Source organism: Scyliorhinus canicula, chromosome 8, assembly GCF_902713615.1.
Source record: "Scyliorhinus canicula chromosome 8, sScyCan1.1, whole genome shotgun sequence".
NCBI lineage: Eukaryota > Metazoa > Chordata > Chondrichthyes > Carcharhiniformes > Scyliorhinidae > Scyliorhinus > Scyliorhinus canicula.
The window spans coordinates 179,229,349-179,241,505 of NC_052153.1; positions in this window are offsets into that span (position 1 = coordinate 179,229,349).

Genomic DNA, 12,157 nt, shown 5'->3' on the forward strand with positions numbered 1-12,157 from the left:
AGAATGTGCAAACTCCACACGGACAGTGACCCAGAGCCGGGATCGAACCTGGAACCTCGGCGCCGTGAGGCTACAGGGCTAGCCCACTGAGCTACCGTGCTGCCCTTGGGTCGCCATGTTATACATTGCACACACTAACTGGGCGATCTCTCAACATCTCAGGGAGGATAGGTCTTAGTCACTGTGTTCAGCCAGATTGTGAAAGCGCATCAGAAATTCTGTGACTGATTCCCCCGGGGTTCGCCAACAGTGTTGACCCGGCCTCTCTGTATGATCACTGACGGTTTAGAGTCGTAATGATTTAGAATAAGTTCCACGAGTTCGCTAAAGGTTTTCGATTCTGGAGCTGGCAAGTGGGTGAAGCTTTTGATTGCCCTGAAAGGTGGGGTGGTCCAGCAGGTGGTGAGGTGTATTACCTTTTGCCGGTCCTCTCCAACAATACCATTCAACTGGAATAAATACCAAACCCGTTTGGTATACTGGGCCCAATCTTCTACGCCTCCGTCAAAGGCCTTCTGAAAAGGGACATTTTAAAAATCTTGCCGAACTTGCTCTCATGCTGGGGAATTCAACGATGGTCAGGACAACCAGAATTGAAGTTTTCCTCAATGCCAGAGAAGGTAAATCCAAACAGCAGTTTATTTCTAGCCAAAGGTAAAAGCCACAAAGTGGCATTCAGCACAAAGTCGGTGGAGTTGTGGACAGTGCAGAAGGATGTTACAAGTTTCAGAGGGACATAGATAAGCTGCAGAGCTGGGCTGACAGGTGGCAAATGGAGTTTAATGCAGAAAAGTGTGAGGTGATTCATTTTGGAAGGAATAACAGGAAGGCAGAGTACTGGGCTAATGGTAAGGTTCTTGGTAGTGTGGACGAGCAGAGAGATCTCGGTGTCCATGTCCATAGATCCCTGAAAGTTGCCACCCAGGTTGAGAGGGTTGTTAAGAAGGCGTACGGTGTGTTAGCTTTTATTGGTAGAGGAATTGAGTTTCGGAGCCATGAGGTCATGTTGCAGTTGTACAAAACTCTGGTGCGGCCGCATTTGGAGTATCGTGTGCAGTTCTGGTTGCCACATTATAGGAAGGATGTGGAAGCATTGGAAAGGGTACAGAGGAGATTTACAAGAATGTTGCCTGGTATGGAGGGAAGATCATATGAGGAAAGGCTGAAGGACTTGAGGCTGTTTTCATTAGAGAGAAGAAGGTTAAGAGGAGACTTAATTGAGGCATACAAGATGATTAGAGGATTAGATAGGGTGGACATCAAGAGCCTTTTTCCTCGGATGGTGATGTCCAGCACGAGGAGACATAGCTTTAAATTGAGGGGAGATAGATATAGGACAGATGTCAGAGGTAGTTTCTTTACTCAGAGAGTAGTAAGGGCATGGAATGCCCTGCCTGCAACAGTAGTGGACTCGCCAACACTAAACGCATTCAAATGGTCATTGGATAGGCATATGGACGATAAGGGAATAGTGTAGAGGGACTTTAGAAGGGTTTCACAGGACGGTGCAACATCGAGGGCCGAAGGGCCTGTACTGCGCTGTAATATTCTATGTTCTATGTTCTATAACCAGAACTGCCGATTTGGCCGGTGCCACTCCAATTTTATGAGGTGATTACTATGAGCCCCACCTGATGGCCTCCGCCCATTAGTGGGGAGCTCGTATTCCACAAACCCCATGGGGTGATCAATCGGGTCATTCTCCCTGGTCTCGTGAGGGTTAGTACAGTTAGTAATATGCATAGTGATAGCCAAAAATGTATTGAGATCGAAAGTGATTTTCATGTTGGGGCTAATTTATGTTTTCATGTTGGGGCCTTTATTTCACGTTGGGGCTAATTTAAATAGGGTGAGCATACATTGGGTTCTCACAATGCCTTGTATTGCTAGATTGGGGAGGGTGTTGGGTGCACCAAATTTGTGGACAGATTTTAGGAATCCCTGTAGCCAGTCAAGACCTGAAATTGCTTTAACGTTACAGCTAATGGCTGTTTGATAGCTTCAAAGGAGACTCTCCAAACGACATGGACCCACTGTAATAGAACCTAAGCTGTGAAAGTTGTGCTGTGAAGAGACGAAAACTCAGTCAGTTCTCTTGGACTTGGCAGAGCTGGTTCAGCAGGGAGGTCAGTTAGTTCAGTTGACTGGATGTCTGGTTCATGATGTGCAGCGATGCCAACAGTGCGGATTCCATTCCCGTATTGGCTGAGATTATTCTTGAAAGCCCCATCTTCTCAACCTCATCCCTCACCTGAGGTGTGATGAACACCAGGTTAAATCACCACCAATCAGTTTCCTCTCAAAAGGAGAGAGAAGCCTATGATCCTTGGGGACTATGGCAAATTTCACTTCACTTTTCAGCAGACATGCAACATGGTGGCCATGGGCGGGGAGGGATAGTACAGTTAGTAATATGCATAGTGATAGCCAAAAATGTATTGAGATCTAAAGTGATGCCTTTATTTCATGTGGGGGCAAAAACTGTTGAGTTGTCAAACATGACATTCTGTTGCCCCGATTTCGCTGCAGGCTTGTCTGATCAGGTGGATGCCAAGCTTTGTAGTAGATGTCAGATATTGTGAATACCTCCAACACAAACCTGAGAGACCTCACTGCCTGAATAATTTACACTAAACTGATCGGAGGATGTTAAGTTGACAGAGGCCAAATTTTCTATTACGTATGTTTTGCGCTAAATGCTCCCATCTCTTCTTGTATGGCCAATTCCTCCATTCTTCCCTCACTACCCAATAAACACTCTTGTCAGCTCAAAGTTTGAAACAAGACTCAAAAGTGAACTTACTGACAACTCCTTCTGACAACCCCTCCATCATCAGACTGCGCTTCCACCCAAACCCATAGACATTACTCATCTCTTTCTTTTCCCCCTCTCCCCTCATTTTGCAGGGATCATCAACAGAAAGCAGTGAATAGCCAGCTGAGGGGATACAATGCGATGCCATACAAAAAGGCTGCCTTGTGAGTCAGGGACTGGGATTTGAAACAGGAGGCTGGAGATGGGTACGTTCCGCGATGCTACAATGATCCTTCAGGCCTCAAGAGTGACCCTGAGTTTCCGATTGCCTGTCACAGCCTCTCTGCCAGTCTGAGCACACAGGTAATAATAATAATAATCTTTATTGTCACAAGTGAGCTTACATTGCAATGAAGTTACTGTGAAAAGCCCCTCGTCGCCACATTCCGGCGCCTGTTTGGGTACACAGAGGTAGAATTCAGAATGTCCAAATTACCTAACAGCACTTCTTTCGGGTCTAATAGGAGGAAACCGGAGCACCTGGAGGAAACCCACGCAGGCACGGGGAGAAGGTGCAGACTCCGCACAGACAGTGACCCAAGCCAGGAATCAAACCTGGGACCCTGGAGCTGTGAAGTCACAGTGCTAACCACTGTACTACCATGCTGCCCCAAGTTTCCAGTGAAACACAACAGAAGCTGCGGATGTGGCATTCCAGCATTCAATCAGACAATTTACAGCCTTCCCAGCTCAATACTGAGTTGAACATTTCAGGTCATAATATCTGCCTCCATGTGTTCAGTTAACAGCTGTTGTTAACACTTCTGCTATTCCCAGGTATACCTCCTCTGGATTCATCTTTTGTTTCTTTACTTGTCCAATTCACAATCTCTTTTGCCTTGTACCATCCTCCCATTAGCTCCTAACTTTGACTCTATAACAAGCCTTCATGCTCTTTCCTCCACTGCCTCCATGCTTGTTTGAAATCTGTTATGTCTTTAACCTTTTTCAAGTTCTGATGAAAAGTCATTAACCTGAAATGTTAATTTCACAAATACTGCAGGACCTGCTGAAGAGTTCCAGCGTCTGTGGTACTTTGACATTGTGGCATCAATAATCTGGTGCCTAACCCAAGCAGATCGGCAGCATTCTTGGTGCATGTGATCAGCCATAGTGGATCATCAATGAATACTCGAGGGTTGGGTCTATCTCCAGGAGTGGGTGTTTGACCATTTGTTCTACAACAAGCCTGCACTACAACAGGTAGTACATTCCTGGGAGGGCCAACACTGACAAGGCAGCAGAGGTGGCAGCACAGTGGTATACACTCAGGAGGAAGTTTCCCTGGGAGTCCTCAACATCGACTCTGGACCTCATGAAGTCTCATGGCTTCAGGTTAAACACGGGCAAAGAAATCTCCTGCTGATTAACATGTCCTGACCACCATCAGCTGATGAGTCAGTACTCCTCCATATTGAACACCAGTTGGCGGAAGCACTGAGAGTGGCAAGGGTGCAGAACATACTCTGGGTGAGGGACTCCAATGTCCCTCACTAAGAGTGGTGCGGCAGTACCATCACAGACCGAGACGGACGGGTCCTAAAGGACATAGCTGCTGGACTGGGACTGCAGCAGGTGGTGAGGGAGCCAACAAGAGGGAAAAACATCCTCACCAACCTGCCTGCTGCAGATGCATCTGTCCATAACAGTATCAGTAGGAGTGACCACCGCACAGTTCTTGTGGAGGCAAAGTCCCATCTTCACATTGAGGATATTCTCCATCGTGTTGTGTGACACTACCACCGTGCTAAATGGGATGGACTTTGAACAGATCCGGAACATATCCGGACAAGGGTGAAGCATTCACAACAATCTTCAACGAGAAGTGCCGAGTGGATGATCCATCTCGGTCTCCTCCGGAGGTCCCCAGCATCACAGAAGTCAGTCTTCATCCAATACGATTCAGTCCAGGTGATATCAAGAAATGGCTGAAGGTAGCTGATATTTCAAAGGCTATGGGCCCTGACAATATTCCAGCAATACTACTGAACACTTGAACTCCTGCAGAATGTTTGAGGTGAGGGACGCCGTCAGTGTCCCTGCTGATTTCATCTGTGGGAAGTGCACCCATCTCCAGCTCCTCAGAAACCGTGTTAGGGAACTGGAGCTGGAGTTGGATGACCTTTGGATCATTCAGGAGGCAGAGGTGGTCATAAATAGAAGCTTCAGGGAGGTAGTTACTTCGAAGAATGAAGATAGATGGGTGACGGTGAGAGGGGCTGGGGCGAAGCATTCAGTACAGGGATCTCCTGTGGCCGTTCCCCTTCGTAACAAGTATACCACTTTGGATACTGTTGGAGGGGGGGGACTTACCGGGGTCAGCCACGGGGTACAGGTCTCTGGCACAGAGTCTGTCCCTGTTGCTCAGAAGAGAAGGGGGGGAGAGGAGAAGAACATTTGTCGTTGGTGACTCCATAGTTAGGGGGATAGATAGGGGATTCTGTAGGAATGAGAGAGACTCACGGTTGGTGTGTTGCCTCCCAGATGCCAGGGTCCGCGATGTCTCGGATCGTGTTTTCGGGATCCTTAAGGGGGAGGGGGGGGGCAGGTCCAAGTCGTGGTCCACATAGGCACCAACGACATAGGTAGGAAAAGGGATAGGGATGTAAGGCAGGAATTCAGTGAGCTAGGGTGGAAACTTAGAGCTAGAACAAACAGAGTTATTATCTCTGGGTTGTTACCCGTGCCACGTGCTAGCGAGTCGAGGAATAGGGAGAGAGAGCAGTTCAACACGTGGCTGCAGGGATTGTGCAGGAGGGAGGGTTTCAGATTCATGGGAACTGGGGCTCATTCTGGGGTAGGTGGGACCTCTACAAACGGGATGGTCTACACCTGGACCAGAGGGGTACTAATATCCTGGGGGGGAGGTTTGCTAATGCTCTTCGGGAGGGTTTAAACTAGTTCAGCAGGGGATTGGGAACCTGAATTGTAGCTCCAGTACACAAGAAGTTGAGAGTAGTGAGGTCATGAGTAAGGTTTCAAAGTTGCAGGAGTGTACCGGCAGGAAGGAAGGTAGTTTAAAGTGCGTTGACTTCAATGCCAGGTGCATCCGGAATAAGGTGGGTGAGCTTGCGGCATGGGTTGGTACCTTGGACTTCGATGTTGTGGCCATTTTGGAGACATGGATAGAGCAGGGCGAGGAATGGTTGTTGCAGGTGCCGGGGTTTAGATATTTCAGTAAGCTCAGGGAAGGTGGTAATAGAGGGGGAGGAGTGGCATTGTTAGTCAAGGACAGTATTACGGTGGCTGAGAGGACTCGAATACTGAGGTAGTATGGGCTGAGTTAAGAAACAGGAAAGGAGAGGTCACCCTGTTAGGGGTTTTCTATAGGCCTCCGAAAAGTTCCAGAGATGTAGAGGAAAGTATTGCAAAGATGATTATGGATAGGAGCGAAAGTAACAGGGCAGTTGTTATGGGGTACTTTAACATTCCAAATATTGACTGGAAATGCTATTGTTTGAGTACTTTAGATGGATCTGTTTTTGTCCAATGTGTGCAGGAGGGTTTCCTGACACAGTATGTAGATAGGCCAACGAGAGGTGAGGCCATATTGGATTTGGTACTGGGTAATGAACCAGGACAGGTGTCAGATTTGGAGGTAGGTGAGCACTTTGGTGATAGTGACCACAATTCGATTACATTTACTTTAGTGATGGAAAGGGATAGGTATATACCGCAAGGCAAGAGTCATATCTGGGGGAAAGGCAATTATGATGCAATGAGGCAAGACTGAGGATGCACCGGCTGGAGAAGAAAACTGCAGGGGATGGGCACAATGGAAATGTGGAGCATGTTCAAGGAACAGCTATTGCGTGTCCTTGATAAGTATGTACCTGTTAGGCAGGGAGGAAGTGGACGAGCGAGGGAACCATGGTTTACTAAAGCAGTTGAAACACTTGTCAAGAGGAAGAAGGAGGCTTATGTAAAGATGAGACGTGATGGTTCAGTTAGGGTGCTTGAGAGTTACAAGTTAGCTAGGAAGGCTCTAAAGAGAGAGCTAAGAAGAGCCAGGAGAGGACATGAGAAGTCTTTGGCAGGTAGGATCAAGGATAACCCTAAAGCTTTCTATAGATATGTCAGGAATAAAAGAATGACTAGGGTAAGAGTAGGGCCAGTCAAGTACAGTAGTGGGAAGTTGTGCGTGGAGTCCGAGGAGATAGGAGAGGTGCTAAATGAGTATTTTTCGTCTGTATTCACACAGGAAAAAGACAATGTTGTCGAGGAAAATACTGAGATACAGGCTACTAGTCTAGAAGGGCTTGAGGTTCATAAGGAGGAGGTGTTAGCGTTTCTGGAAAGTGTTAAAATAGATAAGTCCCCAGGGCCGGATGGGATTTATCCTAGGATTCTCTGGGAAGCTAGGGAGGAGATTGCTGAGCCTTTGGCTTTGATCTTTAAGTCATCTTTGTCTCCAGGAATAGTGCCAGAAGACTGGAGGATAGCAAATGTTGTCCCCTTGTTCAGGAAGGGGAGTAGAGATAACCCCGGTAACTATAGACCAGTGAGCCTTACTTCTGTTGTGGGAAAAGTCTTGGAAAGGTTTATAAGAGATAGGATGTATAATCATCTGGAAAGGAATAATTTGATTAACATGGTTTTTTGAAGGGTAGGTCGTGCCTCACAAACCTTATTGAGTTCTTCGAGCAGGTGACCAAACAGGTGAATGAGGGTAAAGCAGTTGATGTGGTGTATATGGATTTCAGTAAAGCATTTGATAAGGTTCCCCATGGTAGGCTATTGCAGAAAATACAGAGGCATGGGATTCAGGGTGATTTAGCAGTTTGGATCAGAAATTGGTTAGCTGATAGAAGACAAAGGGTGGTGGTTGATGGGAAATGTTCAGACTGGTGTCCAGTTACTAGTGGTGTACCACAAGGATCTGTTTTGGGGCCACTGCTGTTTGTCATTTTTATAAATGACCTGGAGGAGGGCGTAGAAGGATGGGTGAGTAAATTTGCAGATGACACTAAAGTCGGTAGAGTTGTGGACAGTGCAGAAGGATGTTACAAGTAACAAGGGGACATAGATAAGCTGCAGAGCTGGGCTGAGAGGTGGCAAATGGAGTTTAATGCAGAAAAGTGTGAGGTGATTAATTTTGGAAGAAATAACAGGAAGACAGAGTACTGGGCTTATGGTAAGATTCTTGGTAGTGTGGACGAGCAGTGAGATCTCGGTGTCCATGTCCATAGATCCCTGAACGTTGCCACCCAGGTTGATAGGGTTGTTAAGAAGGCGTACGGTGTGTTAGCTTTTATTGGTAGTGGAATTGAGTTTTGGAGCCATGAGGTCATGTTGCAGTTGTACAAAACTCTGGTGCGGCCGCATTTGGAGTATTGCGTGCAGTTTTGGTCGCCACATTATAGGAAGGCTGTGGAAGCATTGGAAAGGGTACAGAGGAGATTTACAAGAATGTTGCCTGGTATGGAGGGAAGATCTTACGAGGAAAGGCTGAAGGACTTGAGGCTGTTTTCGTTAGAGAGAAGAAGGTTAAGAGGTGACTTAATTGAGGCATACAAGATGATCAGAGGATTAGATAGGATGGACATTGAGAGCCTTTTTCCTCGGGTGGTGATGTCCAGCACGAGGGGACATAGCTTTAAATTGAGGGGAGATAGATATAGGACAGATGTCAGAGGTAGTTTCTTCACTCAGAGAGTAGTAAGGGCGTGGAATGCCCTGCCTGCAACAGTAGTGGACTCGTCAACACTAAACGCATTCAAATAGTCATTGGATAGGCATATGGACGATAAGGGAATAGTGTAGATGGGCTTTAGAGTGGTTTTACAGGTCGGCGCAACATCGAGGGCCGAAGGGCCTGTACTGCACTGTAATGTTCTATGTTCTGTGTTCCATGTTCTATGTTCTATGTTCATGAACTTGCCGTCCCCTAACCAATCTGTTCCAGTATAGCTACAACACTGGCATCTACCCGGCAATGTGGAAAATTGCCCAGGTGTTCCCTGTACACAAGAAACAGGACAAATCTCACCCAGCCAATTACCGCCCTATTAGCCTACTCTCCATCATCAGCAAAATGATGGAAGGAGTCATGAACAGAGCTTCCAAGCGGCACTTACTCAGCAATAACCTGTTCCCGGACGCTTAGTTTGATCACCAAGGCCACCAAGCTCCTGACCTCATTACAGCCTTTGTTCAAACATGGACAAAGAAGCTGAATGCTAGAGATGAGGGAAGAGTGACTGCCCTTGACATCAAGGCAGCATTTGACCGAGTATAGCATCCAGGAGCCCTGTGTAAATTCAAGTCAATGGGAATCAGGGGGAAAACTCTTGACTGGCTGGAGTCATACCTGGCACAAGGGAAGATGATTGTGGTGGTTGGAGGTCAATCATTTCAGCTCCAGGACATCACTGCAGGGTATTTCAATCTGTAACTATCTTGCAATTGTGTCATTGCCTATATATGCTGTGATTGTAAACCTTCCTCCATTTCACCTGATAAAGGAGCAGTACTCTGAAAGCTTGTGATTTCAAATAAACCTTTTGGACTTCAACCTGGTGTTGTGAGATCTCTTACAGTGCCCACCCCAGTCCAGCCCCGGCATCTCCATACTGTAGTGTTTTGTAATCTTTCTCGTTGTGTGTTTCCTTTAAGTTAATAAATATGTTTCATTAACTGATTGCAACAAGACTGGACTTTTCCTCACTGGTATCACTGTATATCTTTCCCCACATTCTGCCACATTGAAAATATACACCACGAATTGGTCCAGGTTACCGTCCTGGGTTTTGGGTTACCCCCCGCAGATAACATCAGCAGGGTTCTTAACAGGGTTCAGGGTCCGTAGTTAACTCGACGTTGAGTCATAAAGGCTGCAACGTGTCTAATCAGATGAGGTGCTGTTCCTCCAAATTGCATTGGGTTTTACAACACCCTTGCAGCAGGCTGAGGGCAGAAATGTCGACATAGTAATAACTATCTTTATTGTCACAAGTAGGCTTACATTAACACTGCAATGAAGTTACTGTGAAAATCTCCCAGCTGCCACATTCCGGCACCTATTTGGGTACACAGAGGGAGAATTCAGAATGTCCAGTTCACCTATCAGCATGTCTTGTGGGACTTGTGGGAGAAAACCAGAGCATCTGGAGGAAACCCAGGCAGACACAGGGAGAATGTGCAGACTCCGCACAGACAGTGACCCAGCCAAGAATTGAACCTGGGACCCTGCCGCTGTGAATCAACAGTGCTAACCACTGTGCTACTGTGCCGCCACATGACAGCACGATGGTGAACTGAAATGGCAAACGACCAGATTGTGACTTCGCTGCCATGGGGAAAGAAGCCCAAGCTGAAACCAATTGAAAATCAAGGTACATATTTCACACTTTTATATGAAAGAAGGTCAGCTGTTTTTTCGACAGAGATAGGTATAGTGACAGAGAGAGGCAGACAGACTGAGAGAGAGAAGAGGGAGAGAGGAGATGAAAGGATATTTTTTATGTTGGAAACCAGCTAGAATGCTGATGAGAACTGGTTCTCTTTTCAAAAAGGATTGGCTTTTGGAGATTTAAGGAAAAAAAGAATCCCCAAAATAGGCCTTGCTGGTGGGAGTCAGTGTGGAGATTCGCAGAAGACTGAATGGAATGACTTTCAAAGGACACTGGAAAACTCGACCTGGCATGGCATAGAGATGGGAATATGCTGAAATGCTGGGAGGAGTTTGGAGCCTAATCTTTAACAGTGCATATCTGCTGGAAGTATGAACAAAAATGTGTTGCTATGCATACTTCGGTTTGGCTACTTATTTAATAAAGTGTTTCACAACACCCTGGCCCAGTGTGAGGTCAATTTCCAGCCCACTTGACCCAGAGTCGCAACACAAGTCAAATTAGATTTTATTTAAAATAACCGAGGTGCTTGGTTGAGCCCAATAAACTACAGTCACCAAGTTTGTAACTTTAAAAAACAAGTCATCTTTTATGATTATAATTAAACAGGCAGAAAATGTAACTATCTTCTACCCCTTTCCCAATGTCCCCCTCTCCCCCCCCAACTCACTCCACTCTGTACATACAAACACAGACAATGTTGCACGTTTTACTTGAGTGTATTACGTGTTTTATTGGAGTGTATTAACACGCCTCCGTTTAAAGGCCGTGTGCTTAACACTACTACAGTTCTGTGTATGTAATTATGCTCGGAGTCGCCAGGTGCCGTATTTAGACACCTCACAAGTATATCAAGGTCAGGTTCAAAGTAATAAATCTGTACACCGATTAGTAAGTTCAAACGATTGATATTTATTATAACAAATATAATAAATACACATGCATACGCTAAAGAGACTAAGTTACTTCTAAACTAAACGACTAAAATACTTATCTAAACAGGAACAGGCAAGGTCAGGGAGCAAGGCCTTCGTCCCGTTCTTGGTCTGCAACTCTCAAAGTGTTAAGGTCGTCAGGGTCTAGCAAGTCTGGCTCACGTAGCGATCGTTGTGGTGAAACTTACAGTTCGATGGCTGGTGGCTCAACGGCTGGTGATGGAACTGGAGTCAGGATGCGATGTATCAGCAAAGCGATGAAGACAGCAGAGAGCCGGAGCCAAGACAACAGACCGGACCATGTTGCGGGTCTACTTTTATAGGTCCCCCCAAAGTCCGTGCCTCTTCGGGGCGGTCTCTACCTGCTGTATATCGATTGGGTCTTCTCCCAATCGATATTTTCCAAACCCCCCAATCTGAGGGTCGCTTCTCGATGGGTGGGGCGGTCTCTATGGTGCTTTGTGATGGATACTTATGGTGCCGTTTCGTCTGGGCGTCTACTCAAAGTATCCATTCAAACCTAAATGTTTCTATTGTGTGGGCCTGGATCTAGATCACCTCATTACTATGTAAATCGTTGTTGCCATTTACACCTTTAGCTGAGATTCTGCACCTGGCCATAAACTGGTTTCTGTACGTGCAGAATGCTAATTAGCCTTCTGCAAACTGCTTGTCCTTGCTAAGACTGTTTTCTCCCTGCAGCCTTAGCAGTTCTCCATTTTGTAGCCCAGTGTCCATCTTAGGTGGCTACAACAAAGAACACAAAGGGTGGTGGAAAGGGAAAGAAAATATTTTTAAAAGTGAAAGGACAAGGGTCTTTGATGCACTGGGATGACCTCCAGTCAATGTTTTTTGAAGCTCAGGCTTTTGTTTTTGTATTTCTTCCTTCTCGGCTTGAGATGATTTTCTATGGCAAGGTTGTTCACTTTCCTCAGCAAACTTAACGTCATTTCAGGTTCACGGCAAAGGATGTGTCAGGCACTCACTGCTTTGAGAACAATAGAGCATTCTTTCACTTCAGTAAGCAGGAGAGAGAGAAAGAGAGTGTTTTTTTC